Here is a 16,431-nt window from a genome sequence, read left to right as displayed (position 1 = left end):
TCTTGCTAGGTCACTTATTTTTGAGGACGACTTGCTCTAAGCAGATTTACACATGCCATAGGCCTTCCATTTAATAATAATGGATTTAAATGTATTCCAAAGGATATGCAGTGACTTGGACATTTTCTTGTATCCACCCTATGACTTGTGCTTTTCAATAAACTTTTCTGAGTTTCTTGGAGTGTTCTTTTGTCTTCATGAAATCAGTTGCAATCAGTTAGACACATTCACTGCACTCAGACAATCTGAATTTCTTTAAATGTGTGAATTCTAGCAACTGGCTGTACCTGTGTTCAATTAGGTTTGTAACTTTAAAGAGGGTGAATATTTATGCAATCACCTATTTCACATTTTATGTTTTTAATTAATTGGCATTACTTTGTAAAAATTTGGACAAAAAAGAGTTTTTTGTGTAAATTCTAGTCAAATATCTGTTTTTAATAATACATTAGAAATTCCTTATACAGAGCACAAGCATAAAACAATGTAAAAAATGAAATCAAATGAAGTCAGCATTTGCATGAACACCACCATATATTTACTGAGTGAAATAAACTCTTTGAAACCAGCTAAACACATTTGTTTTCATGTTTGCAGCAGGAAAAGGTCCCAGTCTTCAGCACTGTGACATCAACACTGCACACTACTGATTTCTACCAGCGCTCTGGATCACATGTTGACTAATCAGTGTAATTAAAGTTGAGCCAATTCCTGTGTGTCAGTAGTTTATCAAGTGGGCGTCTCCCATCGCTGGTGTTTCATTGAATTATGTCGCTGACACTCCCTGTCTCAGTCTTTCTAGACACACTCACTCCCCAGCACCTTCCCCTGCTCTCTGCACTGCACTGATTGACTTTAAAAGGTCAAATTGCACATTTTAGCCTGTAGTTTCTTCAGTAGAAAGTATTTGCACTGAAATGTCTTTACTGTAGGGTGTAGGGACACATTTCAGATTTAAAAAATGCAATTTTTCAGTCTTTTCTGGTTCCAGAGTTGAGAGTTGCTTGCTCATTAATTTGGTGTTTTTCTCCACATGTTCTTATGTCTTCTTCTAGAGCCAAACAAAAATGGTGACTAAAAGATATCCACAAAATGCAGAAAGGGTAGATAAAACTAACAGAAACTATAGAAATAAGATGACAAATGCTATGTATTGTTCTTTATTATCTGACTTTGCAGTTTCCTCTTTAGCCACAATTGCTTCCATTTTAATTTGTTTTGCTTCATGTTCCCCGTGAAAGCAACATACGTTCAAAGAAAAAGACTAATAAATCCATCACACCTACTTTCCCACCACCAGTAGTCAACATCAACAACTAGCGAGTGAACATAGTGGAGATTTTAGCTTCCAAAGAGCTTTCATTTCACACAAGTACTCGTGGAAAGTAAAGCAGTACTCAAACAAAAGCAAATCTAAATGTTGAAGTTGTATTAATCTGCAAATAAATGCTAATATTTGCTATTAGTAAATACAAGATGGATCAATCTTAAAAGTGAAGTCATTTTTTTAAATGACTTAAAGCTGTGTTCTTTCTAACAGCCAGCAGGGGGCGACTCCTCTGGTTTCAAAATTAAGTCTGATTGTATAGAAGTCAATGAGAAAATGATCCTACTTCTCACTTGATTTGTTATCTCAGTAAATAGTTTCCTTTGTACTTTATGGTCTCAGTCACGAGTTTCAAATCTCTGTCTATACGGCATGATGTGTATTTTGTAATTTATGATTCCATTCACAGGAAAATAGACAATAAAGCAGGACATATTTTAGGGTGTGGCTATCATGATTGGCAAGTACCTGTCTAGATATTTAGATACTGATACTATAACAATACCTCAGCAAAAACTTTAAACGGCAGGACAAGTAATGTAATACTACACTATTCAAACCTTTACCAAAGGCTAAAATTTTCATTGCTGTAGGCTGCTGCCTGGAGGCTGTTGTTGTTGTTGTCTCTCATAGTAAATAGGATTGTGGAAATGGCAACGTAGATAGGAGAAAAAGAGGATATACCTGCATCAAACGAACAGTCAGTGGCAAATTTATACCTTCAATCTACATTCAGTGAGTCAGACCATTTATATGCAGTCTACAGCTGCGGCACAGGCCTCAGCTGTAGTCCCGCCCTCCTCCCTCCTGCTATTGGCTGGATTAGAGAGTCTGCAGCCAATCACCATCCTGCTAGGGGAATTTAAACCCTGAGGTCTGCTCTTCTAGGAATCCTAGCCATCTTTTGCCACCTGTTTTCACCAAGAGTAGTGTTTCATAAGCTATTTGGTTTGGACTTTGAATGCAGCACAGTTGTGTTGTTGCTAGGATAAATTTAAGAGTGTTGCTAGATTTAAGTGACATATTGGTTTTTGCTGTTGTTTTTCTCTTTGTCTATGTTCTATTTTTGTGGTTTTGAATTTTCCTAGGGTTTATTTATATATTTAGGTAGTCAGGTTTAGGATTGTATTATTTTTCCTGAAGTAATTTAGTTATTATTGTGATTTTATTTCTACTTAGGGACTTTTGGTTTGTTGTTTGGGTCTGGGATCTCACTGTGGCTTCCTCAACTGGTGATAAAAAAAAATTACTGAAATGTCGAACAACTTGATTCTTGACATTGCTCCTCTAGTCATATGTCACTCTCCGTTCTCTTAGACCAGGGGTCGGCAACCCGCGGCTCCGGAGCCGCATGCGGCTCTTTCAGCCCTCTGTTGTGGCTCTCTGTAACTTTGGAAAATAAATTGTTCTGCCTTTCAGGCGTGTTTCAATGCATTTTAATATAGTTTTATTGTGACATTACCGCTCTTATTTTGCCGTATCACTCCACCGGATGTGTTGCTGGGGTTTTCCCCTGTGACACGAGAGCGCAAATTGATGCAGAGAAACAACACGGAGCTTCTGATTCCCATACGTTTCGTGCCTTTTTTTGTTTTACTCCTGGAGAAGCAACGCCTGTAGTTTCACATCGTTTTGTACTCAAGAATGGCAAGCCTGTGTATTAAAGCTCAACTCCAAGAAAGACACATCTTTTCTTTGAGTCAGAAGTACTCATGATAGGATAATACACGTTACTCGCAAGAACACCGCTCAATGTCCAGGCAGCAGAGAGTCAGAGGAGTGTCGTCTTGGAAAATAGGGCAGCGACTTACCGGAGAAAAGTTATTAGCTTAAGATAAATACATTTTACAAGTTAAATAGGCATTCGCAAAATATTGATTTCCAGCTAACATTATGTAACATATGAGGTCCAGGAGCAAAAATGACATTAGCCAAGTAAGATAAATATTAGTGGAAGGACACAATTTAAAAAATGAATCTTATCTAATTAAAGGCTTTGTAATTAATTAATCACGACTGATTAACAAGGGCATAGAGGTAAAAAAAAAAAGCGATATATGCAGTGTTGTCTTCATTTTAAATGTCAAAAGGATTTTGCGGCTCCCAGTGTTTTCTTTTCTGTGGGAAACGGGTCAAAATGGCTCTTTGAGTGTTAAAGGTTGCCGACCCCTGTCTTAGACCATCTTGGGGCTGTAACATTTACTGTATAGATGGATGAACTTTCCATGACGTCACATACAGGTTTTCTGAACAGCTGTTTAAAGCTCCAGTCATTGCAATCTTGTCAGCAACAACTGCAGTTAAATGTTTGCGGTAACTTGGGATCAGTCTTTTTCATCTTTGCAGAATAGTTTTAATTCAGTCACATTAGATGGGTTTCGAGCATGAACTGCCCTTTGACGGTCTTGCCACAGTATCTCAATTGGATTCAAGTCCAGACTTTGACTACAAAACCTTAATTTTGTTCTTTTTGAGCCATTCAGAGGTGGCCTTCCTTTTTGAGCTTAGGCTCATTGTCTTGCTACACAACCTATTTGACCCATATCTTTTAATCTACTTGTCTTTTAGTTTTACTGTCACTTCTTGCAAAATATATACAACTTGAAATGGGAAAATAGCTGTAGAGACCAAAGCTGATTTTGCACCAGGGTTCAAATTTATTTACTTCTGCTGTAAAGTTGCACATTTTAACATGGGGGTCGATGGGGGTTGACCCACTTTTGGAGCCAGTGCCAAGGGGTTACTTGAGGAACTGGAGTTTTGACTAAGACTAGTTTGTGTTAGATTATTTTTTTGCATTCTTTGCATAAACTGAAAATGCTCATTAAAACACACATCTGTAGGTATGTTCTAAACAGCAAGTATGTAGATAATGAATTTGTAGAATTCACATAAGTTTTGTTTCTTGCCATTGAAAGACCGTTACAGCCTTGCCGGATGCTAGTGTCTTATTCTAGTTGTCTTTAGGTTTTACCTTCACCTTCCTGTAATCGAGAGCTTTAATGTGGACATTACCTATAGAGACTAAAGCATGTTTTTGCACCAGGCTGTAAACATGTTTATTTCTGTTGTTGGATATTTTAACATGGAGCTGTCTGGGGACTGACACACTTTTAGAGCCAATTCAGGCATAAATCAATTATTCCCAGCAGCTGCCAGTGAAAGTTAACCACTGATATTTTAACTGCAGATGACATTAGGGACAAATTCTTTCCCCGATTTTTACTTTTACTATCTGGAAATCACCACAGCTGACTGCATAAACCGGTAATGCAGCTCACAGTAATCTCATCTACTGTACAGTAATGCACAACACAAAGTCAAGGAAATAACTTTGCCTGTGTTTTTGTTCTACCTAATAATAGGAACCCGCTCAGCTGCATTGCAGGGCCTGACACTATTCTTACAGTGTCACTACCAATGTCAGAACCAGACTGCTGTTTTATCGTTAACTTTCCTGTTTTGCAATCCTCATCTATATGCATACCAGCACATCCCATTCTTAAAACTGACCTGTGTTGCATCTGTAAAGTTTTGGTGATGCAGAGTTCTTGAAGCGCTTTAATAACAGTTTACATGCTGGTGAGCACATAGGAAAGAAGGAGTGCCAGCTTAGCTCCTCCAAACGTCAGACTGAAGGCTTCCAGATCAAACACCTGGACCCCACTGGTGTTCACTAGTGCCAGGTTTGAAGGAGGTGTTGAGTTATTTCTTGAAGGTGAGTGGCGTTTCCTCATGGCTCACGAGGAATGCTGAAGGCAACAGGGCCCAAATTGTTGAGAAACATCTCAGAAGACAGCCTGTTACCTGAACGGCAGAGCGGCTACTTCTGCTCCCTCTCCGGCCTTTCATCTCCTGCAGCGTGCTGACAAGCATCGCACATCCTGTCTACCCTCACACAAAACACCATGAGAAGTAAACACCCACCTGAGCCAAAGGCTGACACACCCAGGCAAAACCTCGCACACGTATACACTCACACATCCACACCGACAAACAAGCACAGACAGAGTGAAACTAAACGGACGAGTGAAAAACAAACCTTGTAAATACAGCTATATATCAAACCACCCTGACAACAAACACTTATGCTGAGTGATAAAGTGATGATTTAGAAAGCACAAGATGGGCTGCGGATGTTTTTGGCCTTGCAGAAACTTATATTTGAGCAGTTGAACTTTATCAAAACAAATTCATAATCCTGATTGAGCGTAAAATTACATCCGTCTGGGTCCGAGCTTCACCCAGTGGGCACAAATAAGACGGTGCAAACCACGCAAGTGCAAAGACTTCATCAACTTATCAACACTGCGTCTGGCCACCATGATATATTTCCAAGAGTCGGCATTTGCACATGTACACCCACAGCACTACGCTAAAGATTTTGTACGTTTGTAAGCCCTGCTGCCATGTGAGGCGGAGGACCGGCCGGAGAAAGATGAGGGGTGTTAAGGGACGGAAACAGCTGGTGAGAAGCCCAGAGGATATTAATCTGAGGGGGGAGACAGGATGGCAGCAGAAGAGGCCGTCTAATAAAGCATGGTATTACTGCTGCAAAGGTGTCTGTGTGTTTTCGTCTGTCTGTCTGTCTTCCTGGCGGATTACTGGTGAGCTAGGAAAAAAAAGTTGGGCGTCTGTGTCCAACTGGCTACTACAAATTTAAAAAGTTTCTTCTTGCGAGCAGGTTTCTTTTGCAGTTCTCAGTTTATGGCTGTTGGCAAATCTGTGATTATCTGGTGAGGCAAGTTTTTACAACTCACACAGAGAAAAAAAAAGAAAGGAGAAGGGGGAGTTTTGAAAATTAGATAAAAATAAAGCAATCCAAATTTTCCTCCAGAGCAATTAAAGTTCCGGTTAAAAGGCAGAAGGTGGAAGATGGGAGGGGAAGCTGGGCGGCATCAGTCGCACAGACAGTAATGACGGCGCCACTGCTGTTTAACAATCAAAGATGGGAGGCGGGGGCTCGCGAGGAAGTCTCTCCTCGAAAAATACAGGTGTTTGGTACAATCAAAGCTCAGCTCGCAGAAATGACTGGGTTTGAAGTTGAAAGGGGAGGCAGGAGGAGAGGGGGGCTGCTGTGGTGAGTGAGTCCCTGTATGAGAGGGGAGAAAAAAAAGTGACTCAGAAGACAACTGTGGGCTGGTCTCTCCTCCGGGATTTTGAATAATTAACAAGGATAAGGAAGCTGACTACTAGGTGCTTACTGTTTACTTTGCTTGGATTTCTTGTTGCCTGTGGAGGGGAAGTGAGGCTTAGCTCTCTGGAGGCTGGCGTGTTGGCAGGAGGATTTGTCTGGGACACCGGTGTGGTTCCCGTGGGACTAGAGGCGAGTCAACCCAGCCAGTCACCCAAGTGAACCAGAATCAGAACCGGCTCCTTACGGTGGGAATCTTGTGTACAAAACAGGAAAGCCTCGAGTTGTATACACAGAAATAAACTCTCACACACAAACTGGGAGCTCTGACCTTCAGGGGAACGACAGCAAAAGCTCCAAAAACTAGTTCCTGACTAATTACTGTAATCAGATATACAATAGATGCTAACGAGCAGCGATACGGTATGTTTAGGGTGTGTAGAACATGAGAAAACAGCTACAGGAATAGTAAGTCAGAACTACTTACAGCTGCTGAGAAACAATTTAACATTTTGTGGATTTTTTTGGTTGACAGCTGAGCAAAAAAACAGGAAAGAGTGGACAAAAATGCACCTACATACACCTGTAAAGCTCATATATTTAACATTTTATACCCCGTGAAGTGTGAAAACAGTGCTTTTACTGGGACTAACCTTTAAACTTGAGGCTTTTTTCTGAAATTACCACCTGAATAAACATCCTTGCATTCAACAGTGAGGTCAAAGTGACCTCTATGGATCAGAAACACTTGTGAAAAATTAGGAATGTAATACATTTTCTGTGTCTCCATCACCACACCTGAGTATAATTTGAAAAACTCCAGCAAAACCTGGCATATTCTAATTGTGGAGTAAATAACAGCCTTATATCAGTGAATGTACATTTAAACTTCTTTGTTTCATGTTGTGTTCTAACAGCTTTTTCATTTGTATTTTTAATGCTCTGTATCAAGTTGATTTGATTATATTTTGATGTGACACAAACTACTGTGTTATTAGTATGTTAATACTTAATTATCACCATGTTATTAGAAGTTATCACCAAACTGTTAATTCTTAATTATTACCATGTTTTTATGAGTTATTATCAAGTTGGATTCTTTTGTGTGCTTTAGTTTCAATCTGTTTATGTAAATGTAAAGAGAGAAAACTATTTAAAAAAAAGAAATTTTGCTTAGTAAAGACTAAAAAACAAAATGAGTCAGAAACACTGATGGTATTTATCTTGTTACAACACTTTTCAGCTGCAACTCGAGTGAAATGTGATACAACAGAAAAAAAGCACAACATCTGTTTAAATCACTGTAGGCGACCTTTTCATCGTCACATCAGAAGTACAGTCTGATAACAAGATACAAGCTGTAAACTGGTTGGCAGGTTTTTAACTTTTACTCCCATAAAGGCTTCTTCCCGCCGTGACTGACCTCTCTGCTAAGCTGAGCTGCTGGTTGTTTGTTTCAGCAAGACACTGAACGAGTTTCCGAACATGTCAGATTGTGTCTTTAATTAAACGAGCATGAAGAGGCTTATTCTTGACCTTGACTTCAAATTCAGTGCTCAGTAGACAGAGTTTACTCAGCTTTGTGGAGATTTTCATTTGCTGAATTCACTTATTCCTTTATTTTTTCTCTGTTGTAGTCTTTTAATAATGTGACTCTGTTGCACACTACAAGAACTTTAGAATTTTCACAAATATTTCTATTTGAAAATAGTTAATGATTATAGGACGACTGGGATGAGTTTTTTTTTTAAATTTATTAGTTTTTTTGTATCTGCAAAGAAATGCAAAATAAATAATAAATCATTTTTTAAAAACTGAAAAAAGCTGCTTTGGAGCTTTCTCATATGGAGTAACTTTGGTAAAGACATCAGAAATAGGTTTTGCTTGAGATGACATTAAAATCTGGCGTTGCACTCACAGAGCTTTGTGCTGCTGATTTAAATGTCATGTTAATTCAAGTTTTCTTCCCAAGTGTAGATGCAACAGCTGCATAACACTGCAGACACAGAACCTGTTTTTGTTCAACGTCATCCTTTCTTTAGCTGAAATATTTCCAAGCTACTGATTTTTTTTAAAAACAAATCAACCTTTTTGGTGTTTGTTTCATTAATTTTCTTGTGCACATGTGGAACTTAAACGTCTAGTAAAGTTTTTAAAAAAAAGCGTAACCAAGAGCCCTTAAATCAGGGTAAATGATCATCTATCAGACAGACATCTCTTGTAGTTTCATTATAGAAAATGAGAACAGTGTGAGTTTTGTTTTGTATCAAGCAGCAAAAAAGTTCTTGTGTTTGAGCTATTTTCCCTCGTTTCACATCGCTTTTTCTGCACACACTGCCATGCTGATGCTAAAGCAATATATTGCACAGCCCTACAAGTTTACACTGTAAACAGACACTTAATGGGAGTGAAATTAATTTTTCTTACAAAAAACACCACATAAAGATAAAACCTGTGACTTTCAAAGTAGTTCTGTAACTTTGGGACTGAGCTACATGAGCTTCTTCCACCTTTTGTAATCGATCTGCAGAACTGAGACCGCTGGAAGTATTCTGTTCTGAAATAATTCCAAAGATATGAAGGTCTCATATTTACTGCACAGACATGAGAGCAGCTTCATCTCAACTTTCAGAAAGAGAGCTACCGATATCAGATTACTGACTTAAGTTTTCACAACAAAGGTTGAGGGCTGACTGAAAGCAACGCAGACCTGGAGGTATTTTTATTCCCTTATTCATCAAAAATTAAGGTACTTTGTTCTGAGTATTTTTACTGTATTTTCATGTCTGGTGTGTATTGTGGCTGTACGGCAATGAAATAAGTGCATTTTAATTCAATTTTGTGTGTCAATTCCTAATTTGAGTGCAAAAGTTAAAAAAAAACTGTTACATCAGTTTTATTGTCTGTATTGGGATGATGTTAAACTGCATCATGTCTATCAAATGAAAAATGAATATATGTGCTACAAAAAAGAACGAAAGTGAAAATCCTCACATTCACTCACTTTGAATTCTTTCTGCACTCTTTCTTTAATCTTTAATCGTGTATTTTTCCAGCCCTTTAATGTCGTCTCAGCTGCACTCCACAAACAAAACAGCTCTGCTAAAAGGACAAAACCTAAAAACTTTCCTCACAATTCAAAGTTCCTCCTCCACTGAGATTTTCGAGGAAATTCTCAAGATGTTTGTGTTTTCAAGGACTACAGTTGCTCTTAATGGCTCTAATTTTTTAGTATTTTATATAAATTTTATCTAAACTTTCATCATATAACTTATCATCTTGCTTTAATTCTAATTCAGATTTCGTTCAGTTTTAATCTTCTCTTTCACTCTCTTCTGTGCAGCACTTTGGATAACTCTGGTGTTTTTTTAATTTGCTCTATAAATAAACTGGATATGATTAGATAAATATGTAATATTTGTGCAATTTTGTTATTTTAATAGTCAAAAAATCAGTTGATTATTTTCTTGACTAATCGATTAGTTGTTTGGTCGATAATGTGTCAGAAAATGTCTTGTTTTGACCACAAAACCATCCATAATTAAGAAGCTGGAAACACATCATTTTGACTTTAAGTTCTTGAAAAACGACTCAAACTGCCACCAAATTGACTAATCATCGCAGCTCTATTTGGAATGTGCAGCAAGAAATAATAAAAACTTTTACAGTTGCTCCCAATGCTCCAGAATAGAGGACAAACAGTCGCTGACATTTATAAAGTCCTGAATCTGGCAGCATGTTGAAAAACCATATTTGACTGACATGTGTCAGCACACGCCCTGCAGCTTTTAAGTCTTTATGAACCAACGATCCCATCTACTGTAATTAGTGAGAAGTAACCTGCATCACTGCATCAAAGGTCATAGGTGCTGCAGGGCCACAGTGAAACTCTCTGAGATTCCTGCTGGATCGGTGACGAAACTAAATGTCAACACTTGAAGAGAAGCTTCAGCTCAAGAGCGTTTAAGGAACTGCAAACATTTTCATGTACACAAAGTCGAGTAAGAGAAAAAATAAAAAAAATCCGTGAGCAGAGTCAGAAATAAAAACTGTCAAACACACTATCTAAACACATTTAAATCATTAGGAGAATTTGTAAGCCCCCGATTCGAGATGGCACTGTAATTAAATGTTATTAAGAAGCCTCTTTCTGATTGAGCAGCATTGTGTTCATGAGGAAATGTGCTGGGCTATTTAAAGACGTCGGTAAACACCATTTAGACGTGGTGTGTGGTCTGCACTTCACTGGGATACGACAGATTATTCTAATTCCGATTAAACTTTACAGATTTCTCAAACCAGATTTAAATGTTCTGAGTTTTAGTTCAGATTTAAATACCTGCAAAGATCATTTTTGTGCTTAAATCTCTGCTACAGCTGCTGGCCAAGTCATGGAAAAGACCCCAGAAGATCAGACTCTTCATGGCTCTGAGGTAAATCTATGAAGCTGAATTTTCTGTCGATGCCTCATGCTTCCATTTACACACGGTTGTGTAATCAAACTCAGCCTTTGTCAGAGTGCTGCCTCAGAGAAAGATGAGCAGAGTTTGTAGGAAGTGACTTCCCGCCGGCCTGTCTGTGGTCTGTGTTTGTCAGTTGATTTGAAGCTGCTGCACCAACATGCTGCGACAGGAAAGGAATTAACTCAGCGAGACGGCAAAATAAAAAAAAAGAAGAAGAAGAAGAAAAAGGAAAGGACCTCAAAGGGGATAGATGTTTAAAAAAAAAGCTAAATGAGCATTTAAAGCTGCTGCCATCAATTAAACGTGTTACAAGAAAGTTGACGTTTAGCTCAAACTGTAAGCGTTTAGTTTGGAATTTGATCATAATGTGAGTCACACACAGTGTCAATATGAGTAAGAGGAGTTGATGCAAAGACAAACGGATGGTTGCAGGTTAAAGCATCAGAGAAGTGCATGTAGTACTGCTCTGAACTAGAACCTTGAGATGGTTTACTAGAGTTTTTAACTATTTTTTGTACTACTTCAACTCAAACAATTCAGTGGGAAAACATTTATTTTCTACTCCACTACATTTATGTGACAATTTTTTAAGATTTTACACAATAGACTGTATGACAAACCTTTTAAAACAACACTTCATTAAAGATTAAAACAGTAGTTTCCAATTTTGAGGGGCTTTTTTTGAGTTATCGGCTCCATCAAACAGTGATTCCTCCATCAAACTTCCTATACGGTTTTATTTCAATAAAACAATCCAGTATTTCAGCAAAGATTAAAAGTCTGTATATCAGAGCTGACTTTTTCTTAATTTAATCATCAGATTTATCTACTCTTTTCTGTACCTGTACTATATAAAACTGGATTAAAGTAGTTCAAACCTGCATCAGCTGCAACAGCAACCTGCTGCTGACATACTGATGCTAAAAACAGGACTTTTACTGCAATATTTGAATTACAGTTTGCTACTCTGTAGGGTTTTTCATGCAGAATCTTTACTTGTAATGGAGTATTTTTCTACTGCTGTGTTGCAATGAAGGATCTGAATACTGAATATGGCATAAGACATAAAAATGATTCACCTAATCTGTTAAGCATTTATCTTGTATTTGTGTAAGCTGTTAAAGTTAGATCATTTTCAACGGAAGATTCTGTAGGAATCAAATCTGTAACAGTTTACAAACTTACTACCACTGCTTCAGGTGAAGAAAAAAAAACTAACTTGTGGAAGGTGGAGGGAAGTAGAAGATGTGCAAAAATCTATCAAGATGACTGTAAGTTAAGTTTAAAAAATAAATTTAAGGTTTATTAGCTGATTATTCTTACAAGGGCATTGACTCTGGATGTCTCAGTGCATTTAAACACAACAATGTTCAGGAGTAAATGCACATTAGAACACCCCAAACTGAAGGGAGAGATATGAAAATATGACTATTAGATATAGACTCTCCAGCTACTTTATTTCCTACACTGTCATGACTCATACTTAAACAATGATAAGTAGTGGTGTGCTCTACTGCATTATATTTAAAAGGAATATTTATCATATATTTTAACAGGGGTGGACAAAAAATGTATAAACCTTAAACTGTAGAAGGTTTGCCAAACTAATGGCAGAGCTGCTGGATTGGATTGTGCTGGATGTTGCAGGTGTACCTGTTAAAATCGTTAGTGTATAATTATACAGAATAGCTATGAATGTAATCGAAATAACAGACCACACTGGTACTGTAGGTTGTTTACAGGCAGTGCAGCAATGTAAGTATGCAGAAAGTGCTTAAATAAATATGAAATAGATGATGAAATAAGCTAGCTTTCCAATATTTTTCCAAACTATTATTTCCAAGCTTAATAACTATTTATATTTTTTGTTATTATACAGTTCTTCATATTACACACCTTGACCAATAAAAACAAGTCCTCCAGAAGTCAGTTTTCTTTGCTCAGTAGGTCATGATCTTGGTGACATTTTTTTAAAACAGGTGAGACCATTTCAGATTTCTTTCTATTCTATAAATAAAGTTTTTTTTGTTCATAATAGACTTCAGACTACAGCTGTTGTACAGTCACACACGTCTGCTGTGCAGCTGGGAACATGAATGGAGTGAAAGAAGTAACACGATTTATGAGAATCAAGGTTTGCCATTGAAAATAAAACATTTTGGGAACCCCTGCACTAGAAATACAATGCAAGTCTCAAGAAGTGGACGAAGTACTTAGATCTCAAGTGCAAGTAGCACTAGAGTACTGTGAAAATACTTCACTATAAGTAGAAAACTTGTATTCAAACCTGATTAAAGTCAAAAGTAAAAGTATGTACTCTCCAGAAAATGGTGTTTTACTGTTATATGCGATGCTACATGATGCCACATGATTACTGCTGATATAAGGTTTACTTTTTAACAATTTATATGTCGTCAGAAGCAGGACAATATTCTCAAAACACCTAAATGTTGCTAACTAAATTTATTTAAACAGTATACGTGGTGAACTGTTGTGTGAAAACGTTCACGCTGTCACTTTTTATAGTAACCTGCTCTTGATTGTTTTTGCTGTTTTTGGCAGTTTTTAACAGTGTTTTGGAAAATCCGACCACGACTGTTAGAATTTGGTTGCATTTAACAGTCCAATATATTACATCTTATGAGGAATGCTCACACTGGGAACACATTACAGAACGTGTTTTCAAAAAAACATTTCCACAGCATCACGCAATGTTAACACTGGGAGGATATTCTTAATGTTTTTAAGTCTTCTGATGAGAGAACGTTGTTTCTGAAAATGTTCCTGGAGTGTGAGGTATTAACATAGGCAGAACATTTTGACTGCAATGTTCTGAGAATGTTTGGAGAACGTTGTTGGATTATGTTAAATAATAGTAAAGAAAGAACGTTCTCAAAGGAACATTCAAAAAATGTTGTCTAGATGTTATCAAGGCCTCACATGATAGAACTTCTTTTATAAAACATTCCTGTATTATCATTTATTCACAAATTAGAACAATTTGCCTGCAATTGTCACATTGGGAACACATTATGGAGCATTTTTTAAATAAAACATGACCACAATGTTAGCCAACGTTAACAAAGCAGCATTCACAAAATGTTTTCAAGATGTTATCAAGTCCTACGATGATCTTTTATGAAACGTTCCTTGTGAGGTATTAACAAAGGCAGAACATTTTAAATGCAATGTTCACATTGTCAACACAATATCGAACATTTTTCTGTAAAACATTAACCCAGTGTTACCCAATTTTAACACAAGAAGAACGTTCTCAAAGCAAGATTCAGAAGCATGTTTTCTAGATGTTTCGGTGTCTCAGAATGATAGAACGTCTTTCATAAGAAGGTTCCTGCATTGTGAGATCATTTCAAAGGTAGAACATTTTGACTGCTATGTTCTGAAGATGTTTGGAGAACGTTGTTGAGGTTACAGATTATGTTCTGTGGTGATAAAGGAAGAATGTTCTTAATGTTCTTAAACATTCGTAAGATGTTTTTCTAGATGTTACTGAGTCACCCAACGATAGAACATCTTTGATAAAATGTTCCTGCATTGTGAGATATTAACAACAGTACAACATTAGAACTGATTACAGAACGTTCTTTTCTAAAACAGTGTTTCCTAGTGTTAACAGAGGGAGCACATTCTCAAAGCAACCTTCAAAAAATATTTTACAGATGCTATTGAAGTCTCTGATGACACAACATCATTTATAAAACATTCCTGCACTGTGAGATATTAACAAAGGCAGAATATTTGAATGTTCTAAAGATGTTTGGATAACATTGTTGAGGTCACAGATTATGTTCCATGGTAATAAAGCTAATAAAGTTTTTCAAGCCTTAAGGTATTTTCTAGACGTTATCAAGTCCTCTGATGATAGATCGTCTTTTATTGCACTGTATAAACGAAGGTAGAACATTCTGACTGCAATGTTCTGAGGACGTTCTGAAAGCAACATTCTAAATGTCTATTCTACGTGTGTTTTAGGCAGCTGGTACCAGAGTATCTTTCATAAAATGTTCCTCCAAAGTGAGATATTAACATAGGCAGAGCATTTTGCTGGAAATGTTCTGAGGATGTTTGGAGAACGTTGTTGTAGTAACAGATCATGTCCAAGAACGTTCTCAATGCAACATTCAAAAATTGTTTTCTAGATAATATACAGTCATCCAATGACAGAACATCTTTAATAAATTGGGAATAAATAATAAATAATAAATTTTAGAACGTTCTCTTTTTAAAACAGAGAGGACCTTCTCAATGTAACATTTGTAAAACAAATTAGGAATATTGGTGCTTAATGGTCTAAAAATGTTTTTAGAGAACATTACTAGAACTTTGTATAACTGTCCCAGGACATTTTCAGAACAAAATACTTTGGTTGTGAATGCAGCAGTGTTTTCTTTCTTAATGGCACATTTATTTTATAATATTTTTAGACTTTTATTGCGTTTTTACAGTAATTTATTTCAGTTTACATGAACTCCTCTGGGCTCACGCAGAAGGAATAAAATAGAAAATGTGTAAAATGCACATGAGACGTTCTGCTTGAATAAAAGTCCTCCACAGTTCTCTCTGATCCTGTGTTTTTTTTCCCCAGACTTTCGCTCAGCTCCAGCCGAGGAGGCGCATCTCCGGAGCGGCCGGTGGGCGGAGCCTGCGGCGGCTCTAGACGCGCAGCCTATCATAAGGCTCGTCACTGCTCGCTGCGCCGCTCACCTGCGCGCCTCACACCACCTCACCTGGACCGAGCGCGATGCGCATGAAATATGACGAGGATATTATTTTTCTGTGCGCACTTTTCGACTAAAGGAAGAAAACGCAGCAAAACTGACTCAGAAGTTTATCCCAGGCAGAAAATATAGCAGCAGCAGCAGATTCCAGGACGAACAGGTAAGTCGGAGTTTTAATTTGCTGTCAGTGTCTGAAGTGTTACCGCAACTCTTTATATCATCAACACGAGCACAAATCACCTCACTGGGCTTTAACTGAGTTGCAGCAGCGACCTGTACGTTAAAAACCAGCTGTAGAAAAGGAAAATTGACTATTTTAGAGCATAAAAGTAAGAAAAAAGCCCCAGCATACAGAAACTAAAACTCCTTTGACTTTGAGACAGAAATAATAAAAATCACGAAAATTAGCTAAACTTAAACATACTGCCACTAAATATTATTCTAATTACTGTATTTTAGAGGACAGTATAGGGCATGTATATGGTCGAGAACTAAATAAAACATCATTATAAAAGGAATATGAGACTTCAATGTCCAACTTTTCAGGTATAATAACATCAAAAATCCAACTTTCCTGCACCAAAAACCGAAATACAAGTTAATCTACAGGTGTGTGCAGCAGTGACTGACATCAAAAATGATTATGCAGATTTTCTATCTTTTAATTTTTATTATAATATTTCATCTAACCAACTAAGAGAGGAAGAAAACTTGCATATTTCATGAGTGAAAAAGGAATAAAGTCTCTAGATTTAACCACTGTGTGAA

Source organism: Acanthochromis polyacanthus, chromosome 3 (assembly GCF_021347895.1).
Source record: "Acanthochromis polyacanthus isolate Apoly-LR-REF ecotype Palm Island chromosome 3, KAUST_Apoly_ChrSc, whole genome shotgun sequence".
Taxonomy (NCBI): domain Eukaryota; kingdom Metazoa; phylum Chordata; class Actinopteri; family Pomacentridae; genus Acanthochromis; species Acanthochromis polyacanthus.
The sequence above is the reverse complement of the archived record's forward strand: the minus strand, read 5'-3'. Positions refer to the sequence as shown.